A 15,416-nucleotide genomic window follows, 5' to 3' on the forward strand; every position below is an offset into this window, starting at 1 on the left:
GTCACGTGAGTGAGTGTGGAAGCAGATCTTCCCTCAGTCCAGCTCTAAGATAAGACTTAAGATGAGACCATAGTTCCAGCTGACACCTTGATTGCAGCCTTGTGAGGCAAAGGCCCTTAGCTAAGCTGTGCCTGAGTTCCTGACCAGAAGAATGTTTACTGTTTTAAGCTACCAAGTTTTGGGGTAATTTGTTATACAGCAACAGATAGCTAATAGGTTCACAGTCTAATACCAGGTGCAAAATACCGTACAAAGCCCAGGAAGCCTCTGAGAGGAACACTCAGTGGACTCTGTGCCCTTAAGAAGCATGAAAGCAGCATATGTCTTGAGATCCCAGGCTGGGGGCAGCAGATGACCTTAACTCTACCAGGGTCCCATGCCAACCAGCCACTGCCAAAGCCATGCCTCCCACTGGTGTCTGAGATCTTCTGACTCTTCCTTTTCAGGCTCTGGCTCTGTTCTATGGCCAAACACAAAAGAAAAATAAATTTCAGCATTACAAAGGATGAAGTGATCATCAATTCATCTCCCTGGGGCAGATGTTCTGTTGCCACAGAGAAGAGGTGACCTTTGCTCACCCTGTGGATGTGACATGTGATTTCTTTTGGCTGCCCAGTCGACCTGCGGGAGTCATGTCATAAGAAGCCAAGAGGCTGCAGTCTGGACAAATGGCTCTGGGCAAATTGGCAGCTGTGATGAAGGACAGGTCGTCTAGAGGTTGGTTATGCCAAAGCTGGAGAACCATCAGAGTACAAATCACGACAGCAGGAAGATATGACGTCAGCCACCATAAAGCACAGAAACAGCCAGTAAGTCTTGCACCGTTGCTGTGGGGCAAGGGGGTGATGCCTGAGAATGATAGCACAGGTGGGGTGAAGCCTCCATTAATTTTTAAACTTTTCTGGCCCTGGGGCATCACATACTGACAACAAGGAAGCATTTTCCACATCATCGGCTGGCTGTTGTCCTGTGAGTAGTAGGAAGACTTGTGAAGGAGGGAGAGGCACTGTGTACCTTCCTTGTAGTGTCTTCGAGGGCACCTGCATTTCAACAGGGGACGCTTAGGGCCAGGAAAAAATTAAGATTGAAGGGAAATGAGCTGCAAAAGTTGTTCTTGATTCATCAGTGTCTCTCCTCTTGGTTCCAGAAATCATCACCACTCAGAGTTGCCCATGAATCAGCTGGGGGAAATTGGGGGATCAGTTAGGAACCGTGCGCTCGTAAAGAAACCTGATCACGGTGCTTAACTCAATAAAATTGGGATTCTGAACCTTTTTCAAACCATAACCTCCTTTGGCAGTCAGGAGAATTCTGTGGAAGAATGTTTTTACATGCATAAAATAAATAAAATAAAATAAAATAAAAGACTGTGAAGGAAACCAAATAATTGAAATAGTTATCAAATATTTTTAAAACTCCAAAGCTGGGATAGAGTAATACATGTGCTTTACAAACTAATTCATTAAGTAACTAGATCAAGCAGTGAGTCTAATAACAAACCAGCAGAATTTCAAAATAGTGATAAGTGTAAGTGATAAATCAAGATAAAGGCAATAACTGTAATGCTGAATGAAAACAACTGTGATTTCTAGTGACAAAGTCTACAGGCATTGCTGATACTACACCAGTCTGTTGCCCACATTCATAATGGAAGGGAATGCTTAATCTCAGTTTGAGGTTTGTAAAAATGATATAGCATTTCCCCCTCTCAAGTTCATAAAACCCTGAATTCTTTCCAAGGATGGTTTGGGATCTGTAAACCCAGAAAAAGAGGATTATTCTTCTCACGCCATAATATGTTCTGGAGGTTGTGGTCCAGGGCTGGTGCAGCTGCTCAAGGAAGAATCAAGCGCTCTGATATCCTCAGCATGTGACTTTCACCCTCATGGCTGCAAAATGGCTGTGGCATCTCCAGGCATTGCTTCTGCATTTCAGTTAGGAAGAAGAGGGAATAATAAGAGAAAAAAAAGGTGTATGCCAGCTGAGTCTGTCCCTTGTTATCAGGAAAACAACAGTTTTCCTGGAAGCCCCACTCTCTTTGCTTCAGTTGACACCTCATTAGCCAGAATTGGTCATCTACAGCAACTTGGGAATCTGGGGAGGGAGTATTCTAACACTGCTGCTCAAACCAGAGTGTTGTTAGTAAGATGAAGGGGAGGAGGTTATTGGGTAGAACAACCAATGTTGGCTATGACTGATGTCTGACTTAATAAGTTTTCTTCTCATAGCTTCTCATTTCCACCATTCCCATTTGGATTAGTTATAGAGGAATTCAAGGTTGGCCTCATTCATTTAGTTATTCATTCGTATGTTCATTCACTACTTAAATGAAGGCCAATTTTGTGCCTGGTCTTGTTAGGCACTGGATCAACTGTGTTGAACAAAACAGCCAAGGCCTGGGGGCCCTTGGATCCTACAGTCTAGAGTGGGGGAGAGATGATAAGAAATGTAGCGAGATTACAAAATTCACTAATGCTACCCCCAGATGGGGAAGGAAATACCACTTCTTTATTTCCTGTAACCCACCTGATCTTCCCCATAACCTCCTTCTGCTGGGGAGGAATGAACGTTAAAGGAGCCACTTAATAATATCTCAGGCTCTTATGGTTTCAATGGTCTCTTTTCAGTTTAAGCATGCAGTTTGTTCAAATTTCATCTGCCCCTGACAAGATTCCCAATTGGCTCCCACCAGTTGGAAGGTGGAAACAGCAGGACCCCATCATATGACTGAAATGGTACTCCTGACGCCTCCTGACCTTCCGGTCCGTACCCTGTGTCCACTCTTTTGGGACATCTAGCGCCTCGGCATTGGGACAGATCAGCCCGAGAGCTGATCCCACCCAGAGTGGTGAACGTGAAGTGGGCAAAGCCCCTGCCCCACGGGCACTGCCACCTGCCACGACACATCCTCATTTTGAGGCCTTGGCCCGGAGGAGAAGCCCCACCTTGACCGCTCTATCTGTTCCCTTTGTCCCCATCAATTGTCTGCACGGAAGGGGTGGGAACACTCTGGTCCCATCCCCAGCCTGGCCTTGGTATGCTAAGGAGGATCATGTTAACTAGAAATATTGGTCTCTTCCACCTGCAAAGCCAAGCCAGTAGGCTCAGATGAGTTTTAACATTCTCAGCAAGATAGTGACACTGAAAGCCGGGATCTCAGGCGCAGGAATTAGATGTGTACGTGTATGTACGAGTGGGTGTGCATTGGCAAGAGGAGGTGGGAATGGGGATTAAAAGACATTGCTTTGTTATTTATGGTATAGCGTCCCTATTACTCAAGGAAATAATGTTTAGAAACTGTGACTCTTTTTATGGGTGTGCTGGTACACCTGGTACAATTGCTTCTAATACAAATTCAATTAACTGATAAACAAGGAGGTAGGGCAATGTTCTGATTAATTTTTTGGTTAAACAAGGATTAACTTGACTTCCTGTCTCTTCCATAATTGTATTGAAGAATCCTTAAAATATGTTTGAGTGCCCTCCCTGTTCCGTCTCCCTTTGTTGACAGTTGCTAGTGGGGCCTCTGAAGTCACCAGCCTGTGGATGGAGAGATGAGGTTGGAAACCGGGCTAAGGGCAGCTGCTCCCAGCCCTTCTTGGGGAAAGCTGCTTTTTTGACTGTTTTCCTGATGCAGACTAATTTTGCCATGTGTCCTTTTATCCTGAGTTAGACAAAATTATGTTCCCAGTGAGTTGAGGTCTAGTGACTCCATGTCCTACTTACACTGTCAATTCCGTGCAGGTGGGGACAGCATGTATCTCGTGCACCAGATTCAGGGCCTACTTGGCACATAGTAGATGCTTCATCATATTATTTAAATGAATGAATGAATGAAAAGTATAATGACTTGTGTTACCAAATAGTCCACCCTGCGGGCATGGAAGATCTTGTGCTCTGCCCAGATTTTTCAGCTGCAATCCTTCAGGTGTCTTTGTTTCAATAGCTCTGTTTGATAAAACGGAATCTCACCTGATTGGGGCTGGGCTGAAGAACCAGTTTGCATCCGACTCTCTTTCCCCCATTACATTCATGCTTTGGGAGCTCGCATCTCCCCAGAAGAGCTGGAACTCAGGGCTTGGCTTCTCTCTCCCCAAGAACCAGATCAGGCTTCTCTGTGTTATTTCTATTGGGTATGAGACTGTGAAGCACGGTGGTTAGGACCGTGGGCTCTGGAGCCAGATGGAGTCCATGTCCCAGTAGAGATCACCGGGCACTCTCCCTCTCCATCACTACCTGCAAGCCACTCTGGCCTTCCCCCTGCCTTTGAGCATGCTAAGTGCTGTCCTGTCTCTAGGGCTGTATACCAGCTGTTTCCTCTACCTGGAAACCTTTCCCCAGAGATGCCCCCTCCTCAGCATTCAAATCTCTGGTCGTATGTCTCCTCAGAGGGGCTTTCCTGACCTTCCTCTCAAGTGGAAGCCCCCTTCCCTGGGAATTCCTCTCTAACTGGTTCTCTTCCAGTACATTTCCCCCTGTGCTGTGGTCCATGTGTTTATGTGGATGCTCCCCTAGGATGCAAGCATCCTGAGGACAGGGGCTCTGACTCTCTTGTTCTCTGTTGACACCCCAGTGCTCAGAACAGGGCCTGGTACACAGCAGGCATTCAAAACCTATTTGTTGAAATGAATGGAGGAATGAATAAAGTTGTTTAAGCTCTTCCAGCCTCAGTTTCCTCATCTAGCAAATGACTATAAAAGTAACTTAGAGGGTTGTCATGAAGATTAATTGAGCTCACGTGTGAAGGTGATGGCCTTGATATGAGTTCTTGATACAAGATGGTGAATTTGAAGACTTCATTGGCCACCTAAAACTTTCTGGGCTCCAGGAGTCTGTAAGATAACTCCACACCTTATCAACAGCTCTGACTTTTAGCTCTGTGGTGTGCAGAGGCCGAAGAAACATTCCTGAAAACAATGAAACGGCTTGAAGACAGTGCTGCCACTTGCACATTGTTATTTCAAGCTGGTGCTTTGAGGGGTTTGGAAACAATCTACTGGAAGGCATTGCTCCAGCTAGGCATTACAGCACAGACTATAATTTCACTGTAAATTCTTTCTTTTCCCTTTAAGCAGGGGGTCATTAAGTTTAACAACGTCACAGTGCTTTCCGTGTTACATACAACTTAATTAGTGCACACAGTCATATTAAACAGCCCACTTGCACCGAGAAATATATTTATACTTCTTTTTCCTTGGCTTATACTGATTCATCCCACAACACATCATAAATGTAAATTGCAAAGGACTAATTATTTGCTCCTAAAGAAAGGAGGAACTTGAGACCTGCTTGGCTGGGAGGGAGGACTGGGGCAGGGGTGTGTGGTGGGGAGAAGGGCTTCGTGGAAATCTCATTTTCTCAAGAAACGTTTCCCAGATTCTAGGCTAGGTTGAGTACCCTACTTTTCTCTCCAAGAGCCCTTTTCTTTCAACACATGCATCCCGTAGGCTTGTTTATTGTCTGTCTCCCTGTCTAGATGTGAGTTCCAAGATGGCAGATGTGGGACTGTCTAGGTAACTACTGTATTCCTACCCCTCACATAGTGTCAGGTGGATCTGAGATGCTCAATAACCATATAAATCTATTCCAACAAATGTTTATTAAGCACCTTCTTTGGGCCAGGAATTCTGTGATTGTGTGTGTGTTGGGGGAGGGGATGGTTACAATGGTCATCAAAAACAGAGTTACTGACCTCATTTACAGTCAAGATGAGGAGATAGATACTAAATATTAAAACAAAATTACAGCCGTGATAAGGTACTTAGGGCAATGAGTGTCTATTCTGGGAGTCTGACCTAGTCGGGGAGCTCAGGGAGGTTTTTCACAAAGAACTGATGTTTAAGCTGAGATCTGAAGGATGTGTGAGCATTAACATGCTGAAGAGGGGAGGGAGCAAGCAGGGGCAAAGGCCCTGGGGCAGAGGAACCCAGACACAAGTACGAGAAACATCAGGCAGGTCAGGGTGGCTGGAGAGAGAGGTGTCATGTGACTCAGATGAGTCTTGGGGTGGGGGTGGGACTATATCACATAAACTTTAATAGCCATGACACACACAGTAGTTTGTTGATTGAATGAAGGGATTTTTTCCTTGGGACCGCGATTAATTTCTAAATTCTTTTCTTTCAGAGAACCAGGGCAGGAGTCCCAAGTGGAGACTGCCATGCTCTGGTCATGTGGTGGCTGATGGCATTTTTCTAAGATTGCTGCAACAATAGCTCCCATCTCTCCTGCTCTGCTGCAGTGTGACCTTGCCACAGCTCCCTTGAACCTGGGCTGGCCTGACCTGTAACCAACAGAATACAGTCGGAGAGGAGCCATGTGACTTGTGAGACTAGCTCAGAAAAGATTGTGCGGCTTTCACCCAGGTCTCGTGGAGCATTTGCTTTCTGGATGTTCCCTCTCGGGAAGGCCCAAGCCATGTGGAGAGGTCACACGTAGATGATCTGGTCAATGGTCCCACTTAGGGCTTCCCTGGTGGCGCACTGGTTGAGAATTTGCCTGCTAATGCAGGGGACACGGGTTCGAGCCCTGGTCTGGGAGGATCCCACATGCCGCGGAGCAACTAGGCCCGTGAGCCACAACTACTGAGCCTGCGCGTCTGGAGCCTGTGCTCCGCAACAAGAGAGGCCGCGATAGTGAGAGGCCCGCGCACCGCGATGAAGAGTGGCCCCCGCTTGCCACAACTAGAGAAAGCCCTCGCACAGAAACGAAGACCCAACACAGCAAAAATAAATAAATAAACTCCTACCCCCAACATCTTCTTTAAAAAAAAAATAGTGAGAGGCCCGCGCACCGCGATGAAGAGTGGCCCCCGCTTGCCACAACTAGAGAAAGCCCTCGCACAGAAACGAAGACCCAACACAGCAAAAAGAAATAAATAAACTCCTACCCCCAACATCTTCTTTAAAAAAAAAAAGAAAGTCCCACTTAAAGTCCAGCCCTCAAGTCACCCCATGTGGGGCATCAGACATGTGCACAAAGAAGCCTCCAGATGATTCAAGTCACAGATTTCTGGTCACTTCCACCCTTTTGAGCCTTTCTACCCGAGGCCCTAGACGTTGTGAAGCTGAGTGAAGCTATCCAGCTTACCCATCTGAATTTCTGACCCACGGACTCCGTGAGCATAGTACCCTGGCTGTGGTTTTATACCACATGGGGTTGGGGTAGCTTGGTACACAGCAGTAGGGAAACAGAACACACGTCCAGGGAGACATGATAGGCAATTTTGCCAAGGGCAGTGGGGTGGCAGCTACAGCTCCCTGGACACCTAAGGTCAGACTGGAACTCAGAGGTTCTGCTCAGAGGACTCTAATTCTGCTTTGTGATGGGGCAGACGACCTGAGAGATATCATCTCCAACTCAAAAGCCCACCCCTCCCATTTCGGGCAGGGCCAAGGCAGCAGGGGACATTGAGTAAACAGGCCACTCTCTCAGAGCTCTTTCTTACCTTTCTCCAGGTGTGAAAGTCACACACTGGCTGTGACTGTCTGCCCGAGTCCTGATTTAATTGTTTGTTTGGGATCAGTTGTTTTTGAAAGATCCTCCAGCTGATGCACACTGTTGCTATTTTGCCAAGAGAGGTAAACAGTCTCAGTTGGTGCTGCAGTTGGATTCGGTGTTAGCAAAACACGGCAGCTGCCTCCCAGGAGGGCCCTGGAAATACCAGGGGGTCTGATTTCAACTCACCTTTCGAATCTCTACTGGGTCAAGTTTGGTGAGGTGCAGCTGCCACGTTTGTTGTCACGTTCGTCACCATGTAATCAGGTGTCTAAACCCTCAAACCGCTGCACTCCCTAAAACACATGCTGGTGAGAGACTCTTCTTGATCACCTCAAACACTAGTGATTGTTCTTTTCAACTGAAGTATGGAAACAAAACCCAATGCTAGGCAAATGTTCACTTTTGTGGTCTTTAAAAATGTTATGAATTCGGGGCTTCCCTGGTGGCGCAGTGGTTGAGAGTCCGCCTGCCGATGCAGGGGACGCGGGTTCGTGCTCCGGTCCGGGAAGATCCCACATGCCACGGAGCGGCTGGGCCCGTGAGCCATGGCCGCTGAGCCCGCGTGTCCGGAGCCTGTGCTCCGCAACGGGAGAGGCCACGGCAGTGAGAGGCCCGCGTACTGCAAACAAACAAACAAAAACATGTTATGAATTAAATTGAAAATCAAAATTACTTAGAACAATAATAAATGTTTACTGGGTGTTGTTATTTTGCACATCAGGTGGTAAAGCTGTAACTGTGAATAAATTGCTTATAGTAAGACTTCTCTCCATTTAATGCTGTAGTGGCACGTGGGTTAATAAATATGCAACACTTTGTACGGACATTTGCAATTTTAGAGAGGTAAAGGCTTTCCCCCTCTCTTTCACACACACAAAATGCACAATCATCCAATATTATACTTTTTAATGGAAAAACTTAACTCATGGAATGGAAATAGCTTTCTGCTTTCAACAGTTTTACTAGTTTAGCAACAGTTATCATGTGAAACAACACATAGGCTGGTACTTAGTTTCTCTCTTCACAAGAACCTTTTCTTTCTTTTTTGTAAACTTTTCTGGCTTTAAATTGCGGGAGCATTCTTGCACCTAAATTGGTGATTAAAGTGGGTATTGATAAGTAGCAATTTATTCTATGGTCCTGTTTGCTTGATAGGATGTGAGCCATAGTAAGGATTGGACTGTGGTGACAGGCAGGTCTCTGCCCCCCATTAGCTGGGTGACCTTGGGCAGATCCCATTCTGTCTCTGGTCCTCAGTTTTTGCATTTGCCAAGTGGGGTGTAAGTGGTATTGTCCCCTTAGGGTTAGCGTGAGGGTTAAATAATGCAAGTAATGCCTGGTCCGTGGTATTCTCAATGACTGTTCGTTTTCATTATGGTTAAGGTGGTGGAATGGGGTAGACTTTAATGAGAACCCTGTTTTATGAGAAGGGACGGCTACAGCCAAAAGAAATGCTGGTGACATCTAACGGGAGAGACAGGCTCCGAAGCACCTTTTTGTTGTTGTTCTGGGGTATCTAATGTGGATACAGGGCAGACAGTCACTCACTGGGCTTGGGGAAATAGCACAGCTACAAACTCTTTGGTGCAGGAGGCTGTGGTTTAATCCCTTTGAGAGGAGGTGCTCCCTGATGTGGAGAGGACTGGGGGGTTGTCAGGGTGGGCTGTGGGGGTCAGGAAGCTCTTCCTCTTCCCCAAGGGGGTCTGCTCAGGTCTGGGAGCTCCCCCAAACCTCATTTGTTGGCCTGCAGGTGGTGAGAATAGTAACTAAAAGCCTGGGAGCAGCAATGGATAGGACCTGGGGATCAACCCCAGCAAGCAGCCAACTGAGCTGGTTTGTGGAGCCTGCAAGCCGCGTTCAGGGAGTCCCAGGAAGAGCTAGGCCACATTTTGATGGGGTGAGAGGACCAGAGGTTCTGCTATTGTTATCCTGGAGGGGACTACAGAACTATTAAACATGTATATTATTATCAATGACAATTATGCCAGTTGTAGTTTGGAAGGTTCTAGCACTCATAGAAGTCCAAATAATTGCTTTAAATTCACCACTTTCAGACTAAAACATAGTTATCTATCTATCTATCTATCTATCTATCTATCTATCTATATTTTGTTGTTGTTGTTGTTGTTGTTGTTATCTATATTTTTATCGTAGATGCAAAGAGAGACTTTTCTTTCTGCAATGTCCACAACTTCTTTTATTCATCAGGAGGGCAGATCAATGAAAGTTCCTTAGCTGATTTTGAGACTTAGGGAGGGAGTCACTGATTAGGGGTTTGGGTTGGGATCTGAGGATTTCAATACCATTTTAGCCTCAGGATTCACTGAGGAAGGCACATGTCATCTTCAGAGGAATAACTGTATAAGGTAAATAACTGGAATTTCTCCAGAGATGAGATTCTTGGTTCCAACAGTGTCTCAGTGAGAACCAGGTTATGCTGCAGAAACAACCCTCAACTCTAAGCTCAAAACAATGAAGGCTTATTTCTTGCCCTCATTTCATGTTCATAGTCTCTCAAGGACCCAGGCTGACAGAGCGATGCAGATCTCCATGCTAGGAAAGCAAGAAAAATGCCTAGTGGGAAAGTGACCCATCACGTCCACTCGCAACTCATCAATCAGAAGAGATGATTTGGTGCCCCCTAACCCCCGGGGGACAGGAAGTGCAGCCCTTCCATTCTGGGCGGCAAAGAGCTGGAAGTATTGGTGAGCTGCATTAGTGACAACCACAGTCCACACTTCCGCTCAACAAATGTTTGGTCCATGCTCCAACCTGCAGGCAAGATACACTCACCCTCTCCCCACGGAAGACATTCCCCAAGTCTCATCCTATCACGGTGTCCAGCTTAAACAGCAGGATCTTGGGATAACGGGCATGGTCTCTACCTGAGGTCTGAATTGGCTTCTGTTAATCCAGAGATCTATGAACTTAAAAGCTTTATATGACACCCAGAATACAGTGGTGGAAGAGGGACGGAATAAGCGCAACGATGGTGGAGCGGCTGCTATAGGCCATGTGGCAACTCTGAATTTTGCTGGCAGATGTTAGAGGGCCAGCGCCTGTCCTGGGAGTGGGCGATATTCCTTCATTAGGTCTGGATTCTGCTGCTCCCCAGTCCATCTGGCTCCATCCTCTGGGAGGTTTTCCTTTACCTTTAATTTCCTTGGCCACCTCTGAAGTAAGCATTGGAGGCCATGTCTCCTTGGGGGCCAAACAGCTTTCTCAGCCTGCTTCCTGCCTGAGGAAGACTGGAGCTCAGAGAGTGGTTTTAAATCTTCAACAGTCATAAACGTTTTTATTCCACACTCATGCTTTCTCTGGCTATACAACCCTCTTAAAAACTTAATTGGCTTCTTACCTATTTGATTCTGATCAGCTTCATGTGCCCATAGGTACATTCACAGTTCTTTTGAAGACAGGCTGGAACCTATTGGGCTTGTGTTTCCCACGGCCATTTTATTCTCCTCATTCCAGGAGCCAGGATGATGGAGAAACCAGCACCTTGAATGTTGCAGTTGCCGGGAAGAGGGAAGAAACAAGTGGCAAAGTATGCCAGCTCTGATCTCCCACCTAGAAGAGACACACATCACTTCTGCTCACATTTTATGGGCTAAAGCAAATCTTGCAGCCATACTTCACTTCCAGTGGGCAGCAGAGGGCAGGCAGCAGAATGCAGCGTACAGAGAGAGCTGGAATATTTGTGAATAGCACTAGTGACCGCATCAAGTTATCGCAACTTGATGAGCATGTAGCTGCATAATCAGAAAGTAAGAAGTGAGATTAAACGGTAAAAGCCACTGATTATTCTGGTAAGTAGGCTAAGTTCAAAGTAGCATGTTTATGAAACATATAAAGAATAGCAGATATCTGTCTTGAAGGTTTTGCATGGGTTAGGTCAAGGTTAGGTCAAGGTTATGCTGCCCTCATAATAAAGTTAGAAAAGTGTTCCTTTTTATTTCTTGGAAGAGTATACACAAGATTAATATTCTTTCTTCCTTTTAAATATTTGGAAGAAGCCACCAGTGAAGCCAAATGGGCTTGGAAGAGGGCCCTCACCAGACACTGAATCTACCAATATCTTGATCTTGGAATTCCAGCTTCTAGAACTGTGAGAAATAAATGTTTGTTTAAGCCACCTGGTCTATGGTATTCAGTTATAGCAGCCCAAATTGACTAAGGTTTTTTTTTTTTTTTTTTTTTTTTTTTTTGGGGGCTTTTCAGTTGTTCCCAGTGAGAGTCTTGGTCTATAACAAATTAGTTCCAACTATTATTAGAAGCTGAAATTCGTTAGAAGGTTTTGAGCAGATGAATGACCTGATATGTTATGTTTTTAAGGGTTCACTCTGGCTGCTGTGTTGGAAATAGATTGGTGGTGGTTGCCGGGGCGATGGGGGAAGCGGGCAGAGTAGTGAGTAGGCTACTGCAATGAGGCCATGAGACAGGACAGTGGTACTGGTCCAGGGTGACAATGGTGAGCTTGGTGAGAAGCAGTCAGATTCTGAATGTATTGAGGGTAAAGTCTGTAGGATTTCCTGACAGTCTCAAAGTGGAGTGTGAGAGGGGAAGAATCAAGTTTCCTTCCAAGTTTTCGGGTCTCAGTAACCAGAAGGACGGATTTGCCATCGCTTGAGACAGGGGAGGCTATGGCTGGAGAAAAATTATGAATGGAGCTGGTCTGATGAATTTGAATGTTTACATTTGAACAATCGACTCTTTTAAACTTCCCAAATGACAAATGCAATGTAATTGAGGTATTCATAAAAGAGTTTATTTTTTAAAGAGTAATTCATCATACACCACAAGTGAGGTGGCTCAGTAATGTGAGTTCAATTTTTTAAAAAATTTATTTATTTATTTTTGGCTGCGTTGGGTCTTTGCTGCTGTGTGTAGGCTTTCTCTAGTTGCAGAGAGTGGGGGCTAATCTTCATGGCAGTGTGCAGGCTTCTCATTGCAGTGGCTTCTCTTGTTGCAGAGCACAGGCTCTAGGCATGCAGGCTCAGTAGTTGTGGTGCATGGGCTTAGTTGCTCCACAACATGTGGGATCTTCCTGGACCAGGGCTTGAACCCGTGTCCCCTGCATTGGCAGGCAGATTCGTAACCACTGCACCACCAGGGAAGCCCAGGAGTTCATTTTGAAGATGAAGGAGGACCATTTTCTCTGCTGGAGGCTGTGGAGTGTCCCTGAGAGGGTGTGTCTGATCCTACTTGGAGATAACGTGAGTGACTTTGTGATCATGAGGCTCAGCTCGAATGACTCTTCTGCTTCTTCCATGACAGGCTCTGAGTATAGAATTTATTTGATTATTGATGTGTCAAAAAAGTCTTGTCATATCCTGTTCTGCAGATGGGAGAGCTAGAGGCTTTTTAGGAGGAAAAAACCCCCAAACACTGACTTTAGAAAAGAGAAGTTTCTGAAACTTTCCTTTCTTGGTCAGTTATAGTCTCCATGGTGAAAGCAGTAGGAGAAGGTAATGCGTGTGAAGGGCCGGGGTTGACTCCCAAGACCCCAGAAACCAGCTTGGTTCTTTTTTATTAGCTATGAAACTGAAAGCTAAATCTTACAGCACCTCATTTCTTGATATTTTCACTCCTCTGAACATGTGAATCTAACTCAAGATAAACTTACACACTATCTGTTGTGTCACGAATTGAAAGGCACATTTCAGAACAAGTGTAGGATAGATTATAAGTCATCTTTTAGTGCCAACAAAAAGGTGGTAGCTGAGGGATGCCAGGTTACTATAGAAACACCAGGGGAAAGGGAAGAGTAAGAAGGATGCCTTGTGGAGAAGAAATAGATTTTTGAAATGATACCTGCACCCCATGTCTAACGTTTCTCCTTTACAAAGTATGTAGATAATAGGAAGGAATGCTCCTAATATGAAAAATATCAATAACCTTAAAATGTATTTAGAAATATGTAGTAAATTTCTCATGAATTAAAAACATTTTTTTAATTAGACTTTTTTTTTTAAAGTATAAAGTGCAAAAGATAAACAGAAAAAATATTTTTCAACCTGCAACCATGGATAATATCTAAGCAGGAAGCAAGGTGTCATGATGAACACTTTCCTCCATTAATAAGCAACATGGATTCTGGCCAGCACAAGAACCATTGCTGCTCACAGGTAAGGCATGAGATTTTATGTCAGCCAGTCCTAATAGGTCCCTGCATTATCACTCAGGAGAGTTCCTGAACCTGTCTGTGCCTCAGTGCCTCAGTTTCCTAATTTATTAAGTGGGCTAATGCCTATTTCAAAGAGTTGTTATCAGGGTTAAATGAGAAAATGTATACATGCAGTTCACTGTGATGTCTGGGAACACAGTGAGAGCTCAATAAATGGTTGTAGTGATGACAATAAAGACGATGAGGACAATTGCCAAGAGAGTCATTTTCATCCAGGGTAATGGTAGAATAGAACTCCTGGGGCAGAATAAACTACTGAGCAGTCATAGTCCGAAGTCTGCCCCAATGAATCACTAGGTAAATGAAAAAAAAAAGACAGTTTTTCCTCCGATGTATAATCTGATGGTATTTGTCAAATTCAGATCAGTAGAAATGGTAAGAATGCATTTAAAAAAACCACTGAGTTCTGCATATAAACCTGAAACAGTAATTGTTATGATAAAGCTGTAGATGGGATGTGAACATGTGGCAGAGCAACACCAGAACCTCGGGTGACCTAGGATTAATCAAGAGATGCTTTAAGTGCCCTTTTTTCACTTCAGGTGGATGAAATTATAATGTCAGAAAGCATTATGAGAAGTTTATTGCACATAGTTTTAGAGGGTGACGTGCACAATTTTTTTTTTTTTACAGCTTGGTATTGGAAATGGAAATAAAACCTGATGGTGCTGGAATTAGTTGGAGAGTAAAGAGAGTCAGGAAGAAAACCGCTTCTCACCCTTAGGGGTTTATAACACCCAACGTGGCATGAAAGCCGTAGTGAAAACAGCTACTGAGGGGATTGTGAATTTCCCTCCTTTTCTCAGTTGTCAAAGGCAGCAAACGCCACCAAAAGGGGTGGAAAAGCATGTGTTTTGAAGACATTGGTATTTCTTTGGTGAACTGTTCTGTAGTATCTGTAACTTCTGACGAAGTTCTACTTAGAAATTTGGGGAGAAACATTTATAGAGGATGGCTGACCTTGCAAATAGCAAATAAAGGCAAAGCTGAAAATGGTTATTTCTATAACTTCTTTATCCAATTATTAGAAAACCTTATTAATGCAGCCTATGGGGAAGAAAGCCAGACTGAGATTATACAAAATCTGGATTCCAGACTCTGTTTAAACAAATACGGTTTAATTATTTCAATACTCTTCATACGTCCTCAGATATAATGTATATTAACAGATAAAATGAGTTGAGCTAGACAGACTGCTTTGAATAATCCTACACCACACCATGAAGAATAAAAGTAAAAACTTTTAACATACATCCAATTATTTGCATCAGACCTGAATTGTTACAAATATTAAATAAATACAGCTTTGAAGAATTTCTGGAGCGTCCATTTTCCAACTACATGGCCCCGGGTGTTAAATCTGTAATCAGCATTGGTTTTATTTTTCTCAATTCTCAGAAAATTGTTAGTTGTTTTTTTTTTTTAAATGGCCTATTGCAAGGAGTTGATGCTTCTATTCCTTCAGAGTACTGACAAAACACTTTTAAAAGCTGAGTCTTATAGCAAAATATGAAATTCTAACTTACATACTTACATATATGTACCATTCATACTTCTAGAAATAATGCCATAACCATTGTATATTGCCAGACGTCCAAATCTGAAAGCCCTTGGCCCACTAGGCTCAGACATAAATAATCACCACAACGGTGAACATACACTACGTGCCGATTATGTGCTAAGTGCTTTTTCATAGGTAGTTTATTTATATGCATCTTGGATGTCTCCA

This window comes from Lipotes vexillifer, unplaced genomic scaffold, assembly GCF_000442215.2.
Source record: "Lipotes vexillifer unplaced genomic scaffold, Lipotes_vexillifer_v1.1 scaffold989, whole genome shotgun sequence".
In the NCBI taxonomy this organism is placed as follows: domain Eukaryota; kingdom Metazoa; phylum Chordata; class Mammalia; order Artiodactyla; family Lipotidae; genus Lipotes; species Lipotes vexillifer.